The 20579-nt window shown below is 35.0% G+C and overlaps 1 protein-coding gene and 1 pseudogene across 1 annotated transcript in view; both read right to left on the reverse strand.

The window, feature by feature from the left end:
- The window catches only part of SPAG16 (sperm associated antigen 16), an 869771-nt gene that overhangs the window by 625556 nt on the left and 223636 nt on the right, over positions 1-20579 (reverse strand). The window lies entirely within an intron of this gene.
- On the reverse strand, positions 3036-4277 carry LOC101324619 (non-histone chromosomal protein HMG-14 pseudogene; annotated as a pseudogene).

Genomic DNA, 20579 nt, shown 5'->3' on the forward strand with positions numbered 1-20579 from the left:
ATTGGCTCATGGAGTCTGACCATCTGTCATCTACAAGCTGGAGAATGAGGAAAGCCAGTGGTGGAATTCAAGTACAGAAGGGAAGTCTGAGACCCAGGGGAACTGATGGTGTAAGTCCCTGTCCAATTCTGAAGGTCCAAGAACCAGAAGCATTGATGTCTGAAGGCAAGAAAGGATTGATATCCCTGTCAAGCAGAGAGATGAAATTCATCCTTCTTCCAATGTTTTTGTTCTATTCAGGCCCTCACTGGGTTGGATGATGCCCACCTACATGGATAAAGGCAATCTTCTTTCCTCAGTCTACCAATTCAAATAATAATCTCTTCCAGAAACACCCTCAGAAAATTCAGAAATAATGTTTTACCAGCTATCTGGGCATCCTTTCACCCAGACAAACTGACACATAAAATTAATCACCAAACCATTGTAGTTTATTTATTGTACTGCTTTGTAACAGTCTATTCCACTATATTCAGCTACCCTCCTGCTATGGAAGCATATGATTTGCAAATCAATGGAAGCATGCATATAGGAGGCAATAACTAAACAAAGAAAATCTCACTTGCTCAAAAATAATGAAGTCTCTAGATTAAAATGATCAGCAATGGAGGCATAAATAATGAGAAAAATCATAACATTAGGTATATTCTTGCTAAATTACTGAACTCCAAATGTTACCAAAAAAACACAAAACAAAGAACCTTATAAATTTCCAGCATAACAGATAAAAGAGGAGGAAAAGTTAAACAAAAAAAAATTAACCACCCAGGAAAATATTGATATTAATACTCATGTTAACAGATGCAGTCATCACATGAACTTTGTAAAATATGAATAAGCAAAAATAACTTAAATATGATAAATATTATTTACCATAATCAACAGAAAATATCACTTTAAAAACAAAACTTTAAAATTATTTTAATTAAAATCAGGAAGCTTATAGTGATATCAACATTATTATTTAACATTGGAGTTTTGAGCAATAAGAAAAGAAAATTAAATAATACAAAACTTTTTTTGCTAACATGATTTTAAACCTAGATAATCTAAGATGTTCCCATAAACCACTAGAATTAATAAAATAATTTATGAAATTCTCCTACATAAGACACAGGTACCAAAAAAAAAAAAAAGACTATTCTCTCTTCTAGAAAAAAGAATCTAGAAACTAAAATATATACATCTATGTTTTCCTCCTTTTCCAATACAATGCTGTAAAACTCAAATGGGTTAAATCTACTTACTTACTAAATAATTCAATGCAAGAACTGATATCATTGGAACTAATTTTGTCTCTTTTAAATAAAAATGTAAGTAAAGAGGTATTAAAACTGCATAGATCTTTGGATGCCAATATAAGCTCTGCATTTCTAAGAAAGTATAATTTGCCCAGTTAGTTCAACAGTTGAAATCAACAAATGTTTACAAATTTAAGTTTAGAAAATCTTGCTATAGAATGATTGCTATATTAATCCATGTGCTTTGACAAGTATAAGACTGCATAACATACTAAGTAGTAGTAGTAGTAGTAGTAGTAGTATGTATTGGGATAATTTTTCTCCTTTTAGACCAAAGTAACCATTGACAGGGACACAAAAACATTCCATTGATCTTTGTATCCCAACTCCGATCCTCTGCACTTCCTATGAAGTTACAGCCAGACTGTCGTACTCAGGAAACCACCATGTATCAGGCACCATCTGTGCAAGACACAGTTGGGGAAAAGGTAATGCAGAGACTTAAAATTTAGTGTAATACCAGTACAGACCTAATTGTCACACAAGATAGAGTATAAGAGACTTCCATACCATTGAAGGAATTGCAAGTGATATAAGATCATGCTTCGTAGAGGATCTTCTTCACATGGTTGGGGAGATGGTTGCAATGGGGTTAGAGGTGCTTTACATGAAAATCAGCCTACGTGACTCAGTGCTCTCAACGCCAATTACCAAGGATCTGAACTCTGAAATACTATTTTTCTAAACCACACGGTAATAATTTCTTCTCGCCTACAAGGCTTTCTTTAAATAACTGGAGGAATTCTACTCATCATGTAAGACTGTACTCAAATAGAATCATTTCTAACAAAGTCTCCCTTTACTTCTAAAATTCCCTACTAATCATTTCCTCCTTTTTCCTCTCAAAGCAGTTTTATGCACTGTTTTAGCAATTTCAACGTATTATTTTAGGTGTCTTCCTCCTTTACCACACCATGAACACTTACAGCATCCTGTCATTTTATTTTCAGTACTGAAAAATTAAAAGAACTTAATAATTGACTATTGGAAGAATGAGAAGGAATGAATAAATTGACAAATGAGCTAAATGATAAAACAGTCCTGAGATCTCAGACATACAAACAAAAACAGTATACCAATGGAACATTCCACAAAGTAAATGTACCCATAGTATAAATACCTTAAAGCTCTTTACCAGGCATAGCCCATCTTTACCTTGAAGTCAAGCTCTCTGGCCCAGCTAGCATTTCACAGAGCAACATCACTGTCACTAGTCTCCGCCAGTCTTTAAATCACCAAAGTCCAAAGTAGTATTTCTCTGCCCCCTCAATCCAGAAATGTCACCATGGAAAACTTACAGCATTTTTAAGAGTGTAATACTTTGTCTACACAATTCTATTCAGAGAGAATAATATAGACCTTAGCACTGCCTCACCTATGTTCATATGTCCTGCATTGCTTAAAAAGCCAGTGAACAAGGCTGTGCTCTTTTAACACTAGATTGAAATTTCACTTACCAGTGTTACTACAGTCAACTTTTCACAAATTTGTAAATATCTAGTTATGGTTCAATCATGAGATCAAGTTTTCTCAGCAACTAAGTTTCCAGCCTATTTTTTGTGAGGTCAGGAAAATCCTGAGTGTTTCATAAGATGCAAATGTTTCCAGTTTTACAAGTAGCCCCAGGAGCTGAATCAGGCTCCTGATTTCTCCCAGGAGTCTAGTAAAGCACACAGTAAATTCTACCTATTATGACACTTCTGTGCACCTAAAAATACAGCTGGTCCTTTGGAATTTTTTTTTTCTTTCATAATTGAGATTTTATTTGTTGTTTTGAGGATCAGTACACAGACATTTCAATTTGTACACAATTCTCAACATACGTACCAAAAACCTAAAAAATCATGTAGTTGTGATTCTTTTCTGAACAGTTATTCCAGTGACTTTCCAGCTTAAAATTTGGGGGCAAATTTTACTTCACAGGATATCAAGTACCAATATCTTCAAATATTGATATGCTGTTACATCGTAAGTCCCACTAATTCACAATTTAATATCACATACACTACATACTCAAATTGTCAATCGTTCACAGCACATTAACAGTTACTAGAAGAACTGGACTACCATGACCAAAGATGTTACAGAGTGCACAAAACTCTGCCCAGGAGAGCCAAGATCAAGGGGTGAGTGGTTTGCTTTAGGAAACAATTCTACCAAAAACAACGTGGGAAGAGAAGTAATTTAAAGTGTTTAAGACATTAAATGCGCAACTGACTCCAAACTGCCATGTAGTATGCTTTGTATTATAGGATATAAAAGCTACCCTCCATCTGTGGAATGTTAAGCTGACACCCAAGACAATCAAAGCCTCCCATATTCAATATCCCACTATTTTCTGGTTGTACCAAAAAATAAACAACCAGCAAATGATTTCACCTCTTAAAAAAAAGCATTTACACTTAAAAAATGGGATGAGGTGGGATTCCTTCCTTTTTAAAAATGTTTCTAGAGCTACTAAAAAACTTGCATTTACAAAATAGTTGATAAAAATATTCCTCTGGATTGTACAAGAAGGGAAACAGGGACCACTGATAGGACCAGGTGTGTGATATTAATCAGACTTGGCTTCTTTCTCTCCTGCTTCATCAGAAGCTGGGCTCTCCTCATTTTTAGTTTCTCCATTTTCTGCAGGTAAGTCTTCTTTAGTCTCTTAGTTAGCCACTTCAGCCTGCTTTCCCTTTGCTCCCCTTTTCCCTTTTGTTTGCACTTTTTTGTCGGAAGATTTATCCTTTCCTGTCGCCTTTTTTGGCTTCGTTTCCACTTTTGCAGGAACCGGTTTAGCGGACAACCTCGCCGATCTCCTCTTGGGCTCCTCCTTCGCCGCCCCCTCGGCGGAGCTGACCTTCCTCTTGGGCATCGTCGCGGCAGGGCGGGCGCGTGCCGGGTGCCTGCGGGCCGCGGCGCGCCGAGAGCCTTCGCGAACCTGGGCTGCCTGGCCGCTGCCGCTCCTCCCGCCGCCCGAGCTGCTGGGACCCGGTCCTTTGGAATTTTTATGCACTGAGTGGATTTAGTCTATTTATTATCTGTATATTTAACTCTCATGAAGAGTCTTATTACTCATCTAGATGGTCATTATTCAAAGCAGTGTACAATTTCACCAAAGAAGAGGTATGTGCCAGATTTAGAAAATTGGTTAAGGAAATATAAGTTCCTAATGCCTGATCATAGGACATTGCACCATGGACTCATTTATTTTGCATATCATTACGACTTACAGATAGACACACTTGTGTTTTACTTGCAATTTCCATCTTCTGTTTCTTGACTTGGTTGCTTTGCAAAGTTTACAGCCCATAACTAGTCTTAATTGAATTCAGTTTTTTGCGTGACATTACACTTCTTCAAATGGTTTGGGTCACTTTGAATTTTGGTAATATCTATCTTTACCTAAATGCCAACTGTAAAAGTATTAAATATCCTATTTACCTCATCAATAAGGAAAATGGATTGACCTAACCAAGGTACTCCTTTTATTTACTCATTCATTCCCTTATTCATTCATTCATTCAAAGTGTCTACTGATCATGTTGTATGTGTCAAACACTATGGAAGGTGGTGAAAATAAAGATATAAATAACAGTGCACCTATCCTCAAAGTATCTAAGAGAAAGAGAAGGAGCAAGCTGAATACCCTATTACAGTGTTCTAAATGCTATGATAGAGGTAAGGCAATAACTTTCTCAGATGAAGTAACACATAAACTAAGGATTGAAAAAACAATTTTGAAAGGAGTATTAAGATGTCAGCATAGTTGAAGGAGCATAAGTTTTAGAGTCAGAAATCCAGAATTTTAAGACAAACTCAGTTAGTAGGTCACAATGGCTGACGTTGTCCCTTCAACAGCCTTAACTATAAGAGCAATGGACAAATTGGTCAGGATGAATGGCACCAAGAATCACAGTAGCCACTTTCTCAGAGTCGTTGCCACCAAGGACTACATGTGTTACTAACCCACAGCTGTAGCCGTAGCACCTAGTCAAGTGACTAATAACATTTAAAAAATAAATCTGGGAGTAAAGTACAACTCAAAATATATTCCAGAAGATCCCTGTGCACATTGCCAAAAGAGAGCCATAAAATTGACTTTACATTCTTTAGAAACCAACACAAGGAGAGAATCATGATTGGTGTCATATTTTAGTGCCCATTATAAATGAACAACTCAATTGCCATGAAGGGCCATGCCTATTTCCTATCCTGTGGACTTAGTACAATTTGCACTTATACTTCCTCATGGAGTAGTATACCAGCCCTGGGCCAGTTTGCCTTCAGTTCTATTCCTCACTTCTCTACTCCTTTGCTTGATGCTGCAGGGGCTGATATGAAAGCCACTTCCCCCCAGGGTCCCCTACCAGCTGACTTCCATCTGGCTTCAGCCAATGGAAATTATTAACTGGAGATTGGAGGGGGACAGAAAGGGAGCAGCCAGGGTATTTCTTCCCTAACCTCTCTAACATGAACCTCTGGAAGGTGCTGTGTCTCTGGCTCTCACTGCTCAGGTGGCACTTCCTCCTTCCAGGAATCCTGACCCCCTGAATTCAGGAATGTCACCTACTCGCTTTGTCCCTCCAGCTTAGCAATGGTAGCTAGTCTGTCACTATTTTCTCATTTTCCTCTTCTCTCATTTGGTTGCTCAGTGCTTCCATCACCCACATAACCACTCTCCTGCTTTAAATTCCCTCTCCTCTATTTTAACTACTTAAAGTTGTTTCTGTTTTTGTCAACTGATACTGAAGGCATAAGTCAAATCCTCAATTATACCACTTCCAAAATAATAATGGTAAGTTTTACAACTCTATGTCTTACAACATTCCTCAGTGTGGGCTACGGCATAATGTATACACAGTTCAATAAAAGTAATTCTGCAGTTGTACCAGGAGCAAAATGATGCCAGATACCCAGCTTGATGATACCTGGTTAAAAATTCTGAATAAAACAAAGAATATCTAGAAGAATGGATAAAGTTACAAACAATTCAGAGACCTCCAAAAATATATTTTTCCTCTCAACCAAGTTTTAGGTAAGTAGTAAAGAGCAGAGAGTATGTGTTTCTAACTAGTACCTAGAAGACCATTAAGAGCACTGCCATACTCCTCACAAGTCAGTAGCACTGGAGTAAAATCAGCAACCAATAGGGTACCCCCAGGACATGACCTCTGCTCCCAAGGAGCTTACATTCAAGCAGGGAAATTAGATAATAACCAAGTAGCAAAGAAACAAATGAATGAAAAAGAATGCGATTTGGGGTAAATAATAGAAGAAAATAATATAGCAATGAGATAAAGAGTGATGAGACAGGGTTGCTGTGGTGGTGATAGAATATTAGATTGGACTGTCAGGGAAGGCTAAAGAGGTGCTATGAAGCTGAGGCCTGAAGGATGACATGGAGCTGATTTTATGAAAATCCAGTGAGAACACTATTGACAAAGCCACAGTAAGTGCCAAGGCCCAGAGCAGAACAAATTTGGCCTGTTCTGAGAACTAGAAAGACAAACTCGTTTCTGAATCAGAAACTTGTACTTTCTAGTTTCTCAAACGGCAAAAAGTACAGAAGTACTGGAAAAAACCCACTTGCACTTGCACTCAAGTAGCAATTAATTTATTAAGAAAATGGAATATGTAACTGTGAACAATATAAATTCCCAGAAAACACTCTAAAATTGATAGCAAACATACCCCTAGGTACATTATTCCACTTGCTAAACTGCTTGAGCACTGATTATGTTCCATTGACCATTATGAGTGTTTTAAATGTTCAAATCCATTTAATCCTCATAACCACCTTATGAAGTAAGCACTGTTATTATTATTATATCCATTTAGAGCTGAAAAACTGAAACACGGGGCTTAACATGCCCAAGATGATACAGCTGTTAACATAGAGCAGTGGTTTGAACCCAGGTTATCTGGCTCAACAGATAACCTTCTTAAGCACTATGTCAAGGTATTGCGGTCAAAGGCGTGGAGAGTTGATTCAGACAAACCTGGGTTCAAATCCCAGCTCTGTCACTGACGTAACATAACAGCGTGCAAAAAGAAGACATCGTTTTTGTCATTGTAATTAACTACTCCTCTACTGATATTTTTCAGTCTTTTCTTTCAAGGCCCCAGGAAGGACATGTCTTCAAAACTTGCCTTTGTCACTTCCTGAAGCATCAGCCTCTAGCATTGCATTAGCCTATATGTCTTAACTTTTAAAAAGAATATTAGAGATATATTCTTAGAGAATAGAAATGATATGTTCCAAATAATTTTTGAACATGCTTTTTAAAGCATGTTTCTGGAGTCACAACAGAGATTAATGTATCTCCTAAATGGGCTTTATTGTTATTTTACTTTTTCAAAGATGATGATAAATAGCTTAAATTATTCTTCAAGTACTGATATTCCCCCTTTAAAGGAAAAAATTACCATAATATAATTTGCTCTAGTATAAGCATTTGTAATTTAAAATACTGATAATCAAAACCCAGAATGCAGATATATTTTCCCTCTAGCTTATATTCTACAAGATTTTGAGATATTAAAAATAAATCAAAGATACAGAAAAAGGTATTTTCCTTAAATTGGTGTAAATTCTTTATACCATAGTTTATCTAATTACTAATTAAACCTTATGGAATTGATCTAATAAAGTGCCTTTTAATTTTCTTAATTTATTTAATTTATTCCTCTATTAAACAGGTACCATAAAGAATAATGCCATATAATCTTCCCGTATATAAATGGGATAAATGTCTGTTTGACCCTTGAGAGTACATTCATTGTACAGAATTTGGATATTGAGGAAAGAGTTAAAGTTGATAGAGGGGTAGATCCATTGATGTTTATTCTGGTATGTTTGGATTATGATTAATATATGTCTTTATGCGGGCTTCCCTAGTGGTGCAGTGGTTGATAGTCTGTCTGCCAATGCAGGGGACACGGGTTCGTGTCCCGGTCCGGGAAGATCCCACATGTCGCGGAGCGGCTGGGCCTGTGAGCCATGGCCACTGTGCCTGCGCGTCCGGAGCCTGTGCTCTGCAACGGGAGAGGTCACAACAGTGAGAGGCCCGTGTACCGAAAAAAAAAAAAAATATATATATATATATACATATATATATATCTTTATGATTTTTTAATGTCAGTTTTTTAATGTTAACCAATATGGCTTAAATGCATTATATGCTTTTAAAAGTGCCTAACCCATTCCTAGTTAAATATTTATTACTAGAATAATCTGCCTCTCCATTTAAATTATTATTTTTCAAAGCAGATCAAATAAGTGCACATTATTCTTCATTTAAAAAAAAGGGGAGACTAGTTTAGTTGCTAGGTAGAATGCTTCCATTTCTTTAGAGAGAACAAAAGAACATGGCATAAAATGGGCACATAATATAAAAGTAGAATACTACTAAGAAAACCCTGACTACTTCAGATAAGCCTAAAGGTGGATGCTTCATGAATATTTTCAAGTCTTCTAATATGTTACTTGTCTATCTTCATCTATTGCAAGGGAGACAGAAAATATACAGTCCAGGCAAAAACCATAAAATTTTACCTTCAATTTAGTGACAGCATAGCAAAAAAGTTTTAAACACATGATAAACCAGTAACTGTTTCACTTTTTAAAGAAAAGTAAGTAGTGGATTGTGATACAATAAGAAATATATATTTGGTCTTTGTCCCCAGTTCCTGGCACACTGCTCCTAAAACTCCTGGAATCTCCAGAGTGCTGAGTTTTATATTATCATATTTTATATGCTAATGAGATGACTGGTACCTGGAGGCCCCAGATAGTTTCTGGATGGGTTCTGGTCACCATGATTAGAGGACTGGAACTTTTAGCCCTGCTCCTAATCTCTGTGGAGTGGGGAGGCTGGAAATTGAGTCAATCACCAATGACTAATGATTTAATCAATTATGCCTACATAATGAAACCTCCATGAAAACTTCTAAATGATGATGTTCAGAGAGCTCCTGGTTGATGAACACATCAGGCAGGAGAAGGGTGGCACACCTGAAGAGGGTATGGAAGCTCCATGCCACTTCCCCCATACCGTGCCATCTGCATCTCTTCCATTTAGCTGTTCCTGAGTTTTATCCTTTACAATAAACCATAAGAGTAAGTCATAACAGTATGTACAGCACTTTCCTAAGTTCTATGAGTTGTTCCAGCAGATTATCAAACCTGGGGAGGGGACTGCAGGAACCCTCTGAGTTTATGGCCAGTTAGTCAGAACTACAGGTGGCAACATGAGGCTTGTGACTGACATCTGAAGTGGGGACAGTCTTGTAAAATGAGCCCTTAATCTGTGAGGTCCATGCGAACTCTGGGTAGTTAGTGAATGGAACTGAATGGCAGGACAACCAGTGGTATCCAGAGAGCTGGAAAACTGGTTGTTGGTGTATAAACGAAAGCACGTGTTTGGTGTCAGGAGTGTTGTGAATAAAAGCAGTTCAGATGGGTTTATGTCTTAAATATCAGCAGCAATAAAAACTGATTTTACCTGAGCAATCAATTTATACAGGAAAAATTCAGCACTTAACTTCACATGGCATCTCTCACGACAGCCTTACACTCTTCAGTCACAGGGTACAGAAACTGTGACTATTGAATACCAACACCTAGCAAATGGAAGACCTGGGAATGGTTGGTTTAATTGTTTAAGACTTTAGTTTTTAGAGCAGTTTAGGTTTGCATTAAAATTAAGAGGAAGTACAAAAATTCCCCATATATCCCCTGCCCCTCACATGCATAGCCTTCCGTATTATCAGCATTCCCCACCACAGCGGTACATTTGTAACCACTGATAAATCTGCATTGACACATCACAATCACCAAAGTCCGTAACTTACATTGTGGTTCACTCTTGGTGTTGTACATTCTATGGGTTTGGACAAATCTATAATGACATTTATCCATCATTATACTATCATATAATGTATTTTCACTGTCCTAATAATCCTCTATGCTCCACCTATTCATCCCTTCCCAAACAACATCACCCCCCCAACCCTTGGCAACCACTGATCTTTTTACTGTCTCCATAGATTTACCTTTTCTACAATGTATTGTTGGAATTGTACAGTATGTAGGCTTTTCAGATTAGCTCCTTTCACTTAATGATGTGTATTAAAAGCTTCTCAACATCTTTTCATGGCTTGATAGCTCTTTAATCTTTTTAGGGTTGAATAATATTCCATTGTCTGGATGCACCAAAATTTATTAATCCATTCGTCTACTGAAGGACATCTTGGTTGCTTCCAAGTTTGGGCAATTATAAATAAAGTTACTATAAACATCTATGTGTAGGTTTTTGTGTGGACATAAGTATTCAACTCTTTTAAAGAAACACCAAGGAGTGCTGATTTGATTTTTCAAAGGGGAAGGAGTAAAGGAAAAACATTTACAGGTACTTGAACAAAGAATTGAATCCTTCATTACTCTTCACACACATTTCATGTGTCTGACAGATTAACAAACACCATTATACAAAGGTATGGAATTGTATTTCTTTTCTTAAATGCTGTTTTAGACTTGAATTTTTCATAAAATGCAAATTTTAAAAACCCTAAAAACAAAATCCTAAGTGAATTTAACTCATTCACAAAAAAGTAAATTTTCCCCTATCATAGTTACAGAAATGGAATTGCTGAGTTTGCATATTCTATGGATTCTATTTCATTCAACCAAGAGAGTCCTGATTAATATGATGGCAATTTAATAAAGGTAACAAGTAATGTTCTCTGAGGGCCTTGGCTCTGAACACAGATTGGGAGAGAATCACAATTTCTGATAATTTCAGATTTAGCATAAAAAGCATTCATCTTCAACTATGTAGGTGTATTGTTGAAAGAATGTTTGAGATGTTCTTCATTTGAAGACAAGCCCTGGAGAGGGGCATTAGATACTGAGGCTTTAGCAACCTCAAAGTAGAGTTTCACTGGCTATGGTCTCTCTTCCAGTGGTTCTGGGACTTCATTGTGAAATAAGATATAGGAGACCTTGCTAAAAATGCAGTTTTGGATCCCACTGAGACTTATTGTATCAGAAGGCTGAGGTTTAGCTACCTTGAATATGCATTTTTAGAAACACCCCAGATAATTCTATCAGGTGGTCCATCTGTAGACACACTTTGAAAATGACATATATCTAATCTTCCTCTCTAAGAAATCTTCCAAAGATTAAAAACCCGTTAATCCACCATTGGTAAAGTATACAATTCCAATACTTAACTCTTCAGAATTCCCTACAATCTTTCCTAAACTAGTTTTTCAAATATAGCTCCCTATTCTATACACAATTAATCCTCTCTGGTCATTTCACATCCCCTCTGTCCCATGAACCATTTCTATTTCCTTTTCTATCTCCATCAACTCTTTCTTGAAAGACTCATCCATCAATATTCTGCCTCCTGATATCAATTTTCTATACCCATTAAAAATCCTCTATCATGAAGTTTTTCACACTAGCCAAACTAACAGTAACCTCTTCTAATAGCACAGCACCTCCTTTCTAAAAGTAGATTGACCTTTATATATAATATTTTGCCTTACTTATGAAGTATATTGTTTGCATTGTTATTTATCTTTTCAGAAGGTGTTGCAGTTGCCCAAATATATAGTATCTAAGGGCTTATGATTCCAAAGCATTTTTGTGTAATTTGAATGCCTTAAATATAAAAATAAAGCTCTTCAAATATTAGATTGCTAATTAATAAAAATATATTTATACATTATAAATCAAATACACTAATACACACACATTACACATGAAAATTTGTATTTTAAATGGATAAAATTAACACATTTGATTATGCACTGACCCATAATTAGCCAAAAATGTCCTCAGCTTTGTTGTTCCTGACTGTGATAATTACTTTAATTTTAATATGTATATTTCTTTATAATAATAGGAAATGTCATAGTACTCTATTTTCACTACAGTGTTCCCATCCCATGAACTGAAGTCTGCATTTTCTATATTAATTGTTTCACTTCCAAGAACATTAAGATAAATGTGTGTGAAAGATAAATGACAATATACTTCATATGTGTGTGAAAGATAAATGATAATATACTTCATATTATTCTCTGAGAAAAGTAGTAATTATATTGAAAATGTAATAAAATTTGATACAGTTATCTTTTCAAATTGATAATTAAAATTTAAATATTGATTATGTCATTAACTAGAAATATAAAAATAATTCAGCCTACTTAAATATGCTCATTCATCTCTCTCTCAAATTCTATAAATGCATAGCATCATAAAAGATTTATATAACTTTTTTTTAAGAAAGCAATAATATCATTATAATATCTCCACTGGAAGATCATGATCATTCATTGACTCACAAATAAAGGTTATTTTAAATATTTACCATTAATTTAATTTTAAAAAAATAATAAAATCTAAGATCTTTCATTTTTTCTATCAAATCCTGACTTCATAACAAATTATACTTCAATAAAGTTATCTAAACAAGCTTACTAGCTTTCTTTGTGAAATTATAGGTAAATCATAACACTAGAATTTAATTTAAAAAAGACAAATCAAACTTGGTATAAATCAATAGAGAGTGACTTATTGAAGAGTGCACATAGTTAAGAATGAGTTTACAGAGTCCCTTGAAGGACGACCCATGCATCTGAAAGTAAAAACCCTGTTGTATCTGAATTTCATAGGCATTAGAATCTAACTGCAGGTTCTAAAGGTCCTATACTAAGCAAAAATAAAATAAAGTAAAATTAAATTAAATATATATCAAATTAAATATATATTTAATTGAATAAAATTGATTATCTGTTATATCTAACATATGTATATTATATATAATATATATATTATATATAATCATATAAAACATATAATTGTATTTGAGAGCAAAATTGTAAATGCTACTGTAATCAACACAGTTTATTAATGTTTCAGGTCTAACACCTCTCATCTTTCCTAATCATTGCCTAAATTTAAACACTCATACTTGTGTTGAAACTAACTTATATTGTGCTTTACAGCTGTAATAAGTTTTCCATTTATGGTTTAAAGGTACACAAGCTATTTCTAAATGACTAAATTCAGAAAATAATGCTCATTTTATTCATTTATTTATTTATTGAGTTATAGTTGATTTACAATATTATATAAGTTTCAAGTGTACAAAATAGTGATTCACAATTTTTAAAGATTAAACTCCATTTACAGTTATTATAAAATACTGGCTATATTCCCTGTGATGTACAATAAATTGTTGTAGCTTATTTATTTTATACATAGTAGTTAGTATGTATAATCCCTTAAACCATCTTTCTCCTCCCACCTTTCATCTCCCCACTGGAAACCACTAGTTTTTTCTCTATATCTGTGAGTCTTTTTTGTTATATTCACTAGTTTGCTTTATTTTTTACATTCCACATATAGGAGATATCATACAGTATTTGTCTTTGTCTGATTCATTTCAATACGCATAGTACCCTCCAAGTCCATCCAGGTTGTTACAAATTGCAAAATTTCATTCCTTTTTACGGCTGAGTAGTATTCCATTGTATATATACACCACATATTATTTATCCGTTCATCTATTGATGGACACTTACGTTGCATCCATATATTGGTTATATATTGTAAATAATGCTGCTATGACCACTTGAGTGCATGTATCTTTTTGAATTTGTGTTTTCTTTTTTTGCAGATAGATATCTAGCAGTGGAATTGCTGGATCATGTGGTAATTCTATTTTTAGGTTTCTGAGGAACCTCCATACTGTTTTAAAAAGTAGCTGCACCAATTTAAATTCCTACTGGAAATCTACTAGGGTCCCTTTTCTCCACATTCTCACCAACATTTGTTATTTGTGGTCTTTTTAATGATAGCCATTCTTACAGATGTGACGTGATATGTCGTGGTTTTGATTTGCATTTCTCTGATGATTAACAATGTTGACCATCTTTTCATGTGCCTGTTGGCCATCTGTATGCCTTCTTTGGCAAATGTCTGTTCAGGTCTTGTACTCATTTTTTAATCAGGTTGTTTGTTTTTTGATACTGAGTTGTATGAGCTGTTTATATATTTTGGATACTAACCCCTTATGGATCATATCATTTAGAAATATTTTCCTTATTTAGTAAGTTGTCTTTTCATTTCTTCAATGGTTTCCTTTGCTGTACAAAAGCTTTCAAGTTTAATTAGTTACCATAAAGCTTGCCTCAGAAAAAAAACAAAAAAGTCTCAAATAAACAACCTAACCTTACAACTAAAAGAACTAGGAAAAGAAGAACAAACAAAACTCAAAGTTAGTAAAAGAAAAGAAAACATAAAAATCAGAGCATAAATAAGTGAAATAGAGACTGACAAAAAAAAAAATAGAGACGATCAATGAAACTATGAGCTGGTTCTTCAAAAGATAAATAAAATTTATCTTTAAATAAATAAACCTTTAGCCAGACTCATCAAGATAAAAAGAGAGAAGGCCTAAATCAATTAAATCAGAAATGAATAAGGAGAAACTACAAACAACAACACAGAAATACAAAGTGTCATAAAAGCTTACTATGAAAAACTATACGCCAATAAAATGGATAACCTAGAAGAAATGGACAAATTCCTAGAAATGTACAACTTCTCAAGACTGAACCAGGAAGAAATAGAAAATATGGACAGACCAATTACCAGTAATGAAGTTGAAATAGTAGGTAAAAAAAAAAATGTTCAATGAACAAAGTGCAGGACCAGATGGCTTCAAAGGTGAATTCTACCAAACATTTAGAGAAGAGTTAAAACCTATCCATTTCAAACTATTCTAAAAATTGCAGAGGAAGGAACTCTTTTGAACTCTGTGTGGGCAGCATCACCATGATAGTAAAAGAAGGCAAAGATATCACAGAAAAAGAAAATTACAGGCCAAAATCACTGATGAACATAGATACAAAAATCCTGAACAAAATATTAGCAAACCAATCCAACAATACATTAAAAGGATCATACACCATAATCAAGTGGGCTCTATCTCAGGAATGCAAGGATGGTTCAATATCTACAAATCAATTAGTGTGATACACCACATTAACAAATTAAAGATAAAAATCATATGATCATCTCAATAGACGCAGAAAAAGGTTTTGACAAAATTCAACATCTATTTATAAAAAAAAACCTCTCCAGAAAGTTGGAAGAGTGGAAATATGTCTCAACATAATAAAGACCATATATGATAAGCCCACAGCTAACATCATACTTAACAGTGAAGAGCTGAAAGCATTTCTTCTAAGATCAGGAACAAGACAAGGATGCCCAGTCTCACCACTGTTATTCAACATAATATTAGAAGTCCAGTTAGACAAGAAAAAGAAATAAAAGCCATGAAAATTGGAAAGCAAAAGTAAAACTGTCACTATTTGCAGATGACATGATACTTTACATAGAAAACACTAAAGGTGCCACCACAAAACTACTAGAGCTCATAAGTGAATTTGGTAAAGTTGCAGAATACAAAATTAATACACAGAAATCTGCATATTGCTTTCTATACACTAAGAATAAACTATCAGAAAGAGAAATTAAGGAAGCAGCCATGCTAAATTTAAAAAGAAAATGCTTAAGTTTGTTAATGTGAGCCAAGTATCTCACCTTTTTATTAGAACTAGTTACTAAGAATATATTTATATTTAAATTACTGATTTGTACAAGGCACAGTTAAACTCTTACTAAAAAAATGGGCAAGGAAATCTGGAGAGAAAATTTAGCAATAAAAAGAAGATAAAAGAAGCAAAGTAATCAGGGGATGTCACAAGGTCTAGCAATCCAATCCACTCTGTGACTTTTCTCTCTATTTTTTGGTATTCTTTGTGGAGGCAAAGAAAATAGAAATCCTGATGGAGAATGGAAGAGTGTAGCATATTCAGCAAACTCTAAAGTATAGTAGTATGTTTAAGCCATGGGGTGAATGATGAGACTTGGTTGAAGATAGGAAGGAAAAGAAGGGTTTTCTATGCCCCTGCTAAGGAGAATGGCATTATGAGAACTATGTATTCAAGTAAGAAATATAAATGTGTTATGTCTCATTCAAAATAAGTGACATTCTTAAGTGTGCCACGGCGAAGGAAGCAAACACTTTCCTCTGTGTGTGTGTGTGTGTGTGTGGCAGGAACAGTGGGTTAATATTCTAACATGTATCAAACAAGTAAACCAATGTACAAATAAATGATTTCAGATAATGATGAGTGCATGAAGGAAACACATTGTAATGGATTAGGGAGTGATCAGGCAGTGAAGGCAGAGTGAAAGGCAGGGTCAGTGGTGGGGAAGTTTATGGAGATTTGATGGTTGCAAAGGACTCTTTGAGAAAATTTCATTTGAGTCCATTCATTGAGTATGGATGCTGATAAGGAGTCCAAATATGATGATCTGGAGGAATGTTCTAAGTAGAGGGACTGTTAAGGCAGAGGACAGACAATGGAAACTTAATGGCATGAATACTATAGTTATATGAAAGTTAAACTTTACCCAGCAACTAACTGAAGTGGGAAATACTCCATAGAAAAAAGTGATTTATCTCTACTATTTTTTCACAATAAAACATTATTGAATTAATCAAAACTAAGGAGCTACAGACTAAAGCTTGCCAGACCCTCTTATAGTGAGGATAAGGTAATAATTAGGTGTGCACAAGGCAAAGCTTTTAGGACATGAAGCACCACCAAAGGGCTGAGGTAGGCTGGACTGAGGACTTTTAAACCTCTAGCACTTTGTCACTGATGACATTAGAGTTCATAACAGGTATTTGGTCTCATTGTTTCTATAAGTGGAAGCCCCTTCCAGGCTACTCCTTATGGAGGATGCTTGCAAAATGCAATATTAACTTCATGTCTATACTTGCAAAATGAAGTCATTTTAAAAGATAGCTCTAGTGAGCCAAGGATCCAAACACACTATTCACTCTTAATAACAATTCTGGTATTCTCATTGGTGGGTTTTTCTCACCTAGTAAATCATGACAATTACAAATGTAATCTGCATCACCTCTCTAGAATAACTGTGCCTTTAGTAGGTATTCAATACATATCTGTGGATTAATCGTCTGAGTATCAACTTGATCTTGGGGAACTCAAATATTCTCACACTCTCAGGTTACATATCAGCAAAATGTTTCTAATAATATAAAAGTTGAAGGATTATTTCAAACTTAATGTAAATGTATATAAGTACTTAGCATATTCCTCAGCAATGAGAAGATCAAAGGAAACATCGATTCCCTTCTCTACCCTTTACTGCCACACCCCATCGCTCCCCATCGCTCCCATTACTGCCTGAACCATCACCCCCAACCCACGTCCGTGGAAAAATTGTCTTCCACGAAACCGGTCCCTGGTGCCAGAAAGGTTGGGGACTGCTGCTTTATTCCATGAGTGGGTAAAAGTTATAGAACTCACAGCCAATCATTCCTGTATTGGTCTTTTCAAACATAATTTCAATCAGAAGTTATCTTTGTTTTAAGCATAAGTTGCACATTGACAGTACAATATTAACCAATCTCCATATATTAATGCCCCATAATGCCTTATGAAAGCATAATAAGGAAGTTTCACAGATGAGCTAAAAGAAGAGTAAAGCTTTCCAAAACGTAAATGTCAAATTTAAGTAATGACCTACCTGGGACTGTTGCCAACTTTTGTGACCAAGCAGATGAATAGATGGCATACCCTAATTTCAAGAAATGGGCATACAGGTTCCAAGGAAAATAACAGGGTTGTTGTGATGGGTATTCATTGATGCCTCCAGACCACTGAAGACAGAAGGGACAGGCTTCTGCAATAGGCCAGGCATCAAAGGTTGAAGTGAGAAAAATTTTAAGTTAATTGCCTCTACTCTTTCTGCTTTAGATTGACTGAAACCTGCTGATTCCATCAATGATTATCTTCTGGTGCTAGCACTAAGAGGTGCAGGGTAAGATGGGAAAAGGAAGAGATATGCCAGGTATCTTATGACCTTTGCATCCGTCTAAATAAAATTTGTTATAAAAATCCAGATATTATGAGAGCTTAATTTAATCAACCCCTTGCAGGGTGTTAACAATTCTAGTGAATGATGAAAACTTTCAGTTTACATTCACAAAACAAACCTAGCTTTGTGTAATTCCAGGACTCCCATTCTCCCACTCATGGATACACCCAAATCAACAAGATTTCAATGAGTAAGTTGTTTTGGAAACACTATTTACCATACCCTCTATTCAGAATATTCTCCCAGCAAGACATGAGGATGGGATTTTAAAATGGGTTGCTATCCTGTTCCCAAAGCTAGAGGAGTTCTTTCTACCTGAGCACACTGTATGAAAAAGAGATTGAGAGGTGGGATTCATCATAACATCAGAGTTTCTATTTAAAACCTTTGAGCTGAGTACTTCTACTCTCAGTTTATACAAAGCAATCCTTTCTCACCCACTTCCAAACTTTGCTCCCTATAGGAAGAGAATTAGAGTAAACTATTCATGCAACCATCAGATATTGTTGAGCATCTACCACATGTCAAATATTCGTGATACAGTATTGAAAATAAAAAGGAAAAAAATCTCTGCCTTCCTAGAAAATGTATTTTAGAAGAGAGGCAGAAAATAAAAATCTAAATAGACATATGAGTTAAGGAGAAAACAAAAGTGGAAAAGGTAGATGGAAAGTGTCAGAGAATGTTCATATTATTTAGCTAGGAAAAGTCTCATTGAACTGTCATATGGATAAGACCTAAGGTAGGTGAAGGAAAAACATAAGTAGATACTTGAGGAAAGATTATTTCAGGCAGCAGGAATGGCAATTTTCAAAGGCCCTAAGTAAGGAATTACCTGGTCTATTCAAAGCAAGTCAAGGAGACTAGTATGGCTGGGTAGAGTAAGCAAGGAGTAGAGTATCAGGAGGTGAGATCAGGGAGTAACAGGGCTACAAATCATGTAAGGTCTTTGACTTTTGAGAAGGATTTTGACTTCTGTTTCAAGTTAATTAGACAATGGGTTTTGTGAGCAGAAGGGTAACATGATCTGATTATATTTTAATGGGTTCACTCTGGCTACTTTGTTGAGAACAGACTTGGCTAGGAGTGAAGGGGAACAAAGGTATACACAGAGACACCAGTTTGGAGGTTGCAGTAATAATCTAGGTGATATGTAATGGTGGCTTGGATTATAAGGGGTTAAAAATAAAGATGGTTATGGGGTGGTCAGATACTGGGTATAATCTAAAGGAAAATCAATAGATTTTCATAATAGAATATATGGTATGGAAGAAAGAGAGGATTCAAGAATGATTTTAAGCTTTTTTAACCTAGTAACTATGAGAATGCAGTAAGGGAAGTAACTGAAATCAGAAAGCAGTAGGTTCAGAGGGTTATATCTGCCATGTTAAGTGGGAAATGCCTTTTAGATATCCAAGTGATGATGCAATAAGCAGCTGGAATTCAGAGGAGTTGTCATGGCTGAAGATAAACATTTGGAAATTAACAAGTTACCACTAGACATAATTCTAAGAGAACAAGAAAAATTGCAATTATTGATCCTGGGGCACTTAAAATTTTAGATGTTTATTTATGTAAAAAATATATTAATCTTTATATTTTCTCTCTGAATATTATTTGAATACCTATACTTAGTTACTCAATGTATGTTTGTTAATTAAGAAAAATAAGGGCAAATTATCTATATCTAAACTAAAAATGAGAGACATTAACATTTCAGATGGAAGTATACACCCATTGCTTCAAACTCTCACTCTACTTTTGCTGCAGGTGTTTAATGTATACAAATTGGCCAAAATTATAACATACACACAAACATAGTTTTGAGATACATAAATGTCACTGTATTTATATAAAGCACTGCAACTTTTATTATTACTGTCATTATTATATCATCAAACTATCGCTTCTTTGCTTTTAGATTTCCATGCATACAATATATTAATTGTGGAGAACATTCTAAAAGCAGTATTAAAAATGGGTAGCTTTCTGTGAAACCAAAGTAGGGAAGCTTGCTTTTAAATTTAAAAAAAAAGAAGAAAAATTAAAAAAAAGAAATCCATGGTTTCAATTGTAAAAGGTAAAATGTTACAAATATGAAACAAAAGGTCTCTCTACATCTCCAAAATGAAGCCTAGTGCTTCATCATTTATAGACTTGCATATGTTATCAGATACCATTACCTAATGCAATAATAGGATATGTATGAATTACAAAAATGTGTTTCTTAGTGAAAAATTCTATTTCTTGTGGGAATTCTATTACTAGTTTACATAGCATATCTCCTAAAA

The sequence above is a fragment of the Tursiops truncatus genome, chromosome 7 (genome assembly GCF_011762595.2).
Source record: "Tursiops truncatus isolate mTurTru1 chromosome 7, mTurTru1.mat.Y, whole genome shotgun sequence".
NCBI classification, from domain to species: Eukaryota; Metazoa; Chordata; class Mammalia; order Artiodactyla; family Delphinidae; genus Tursiops; species Tursiops truncatus.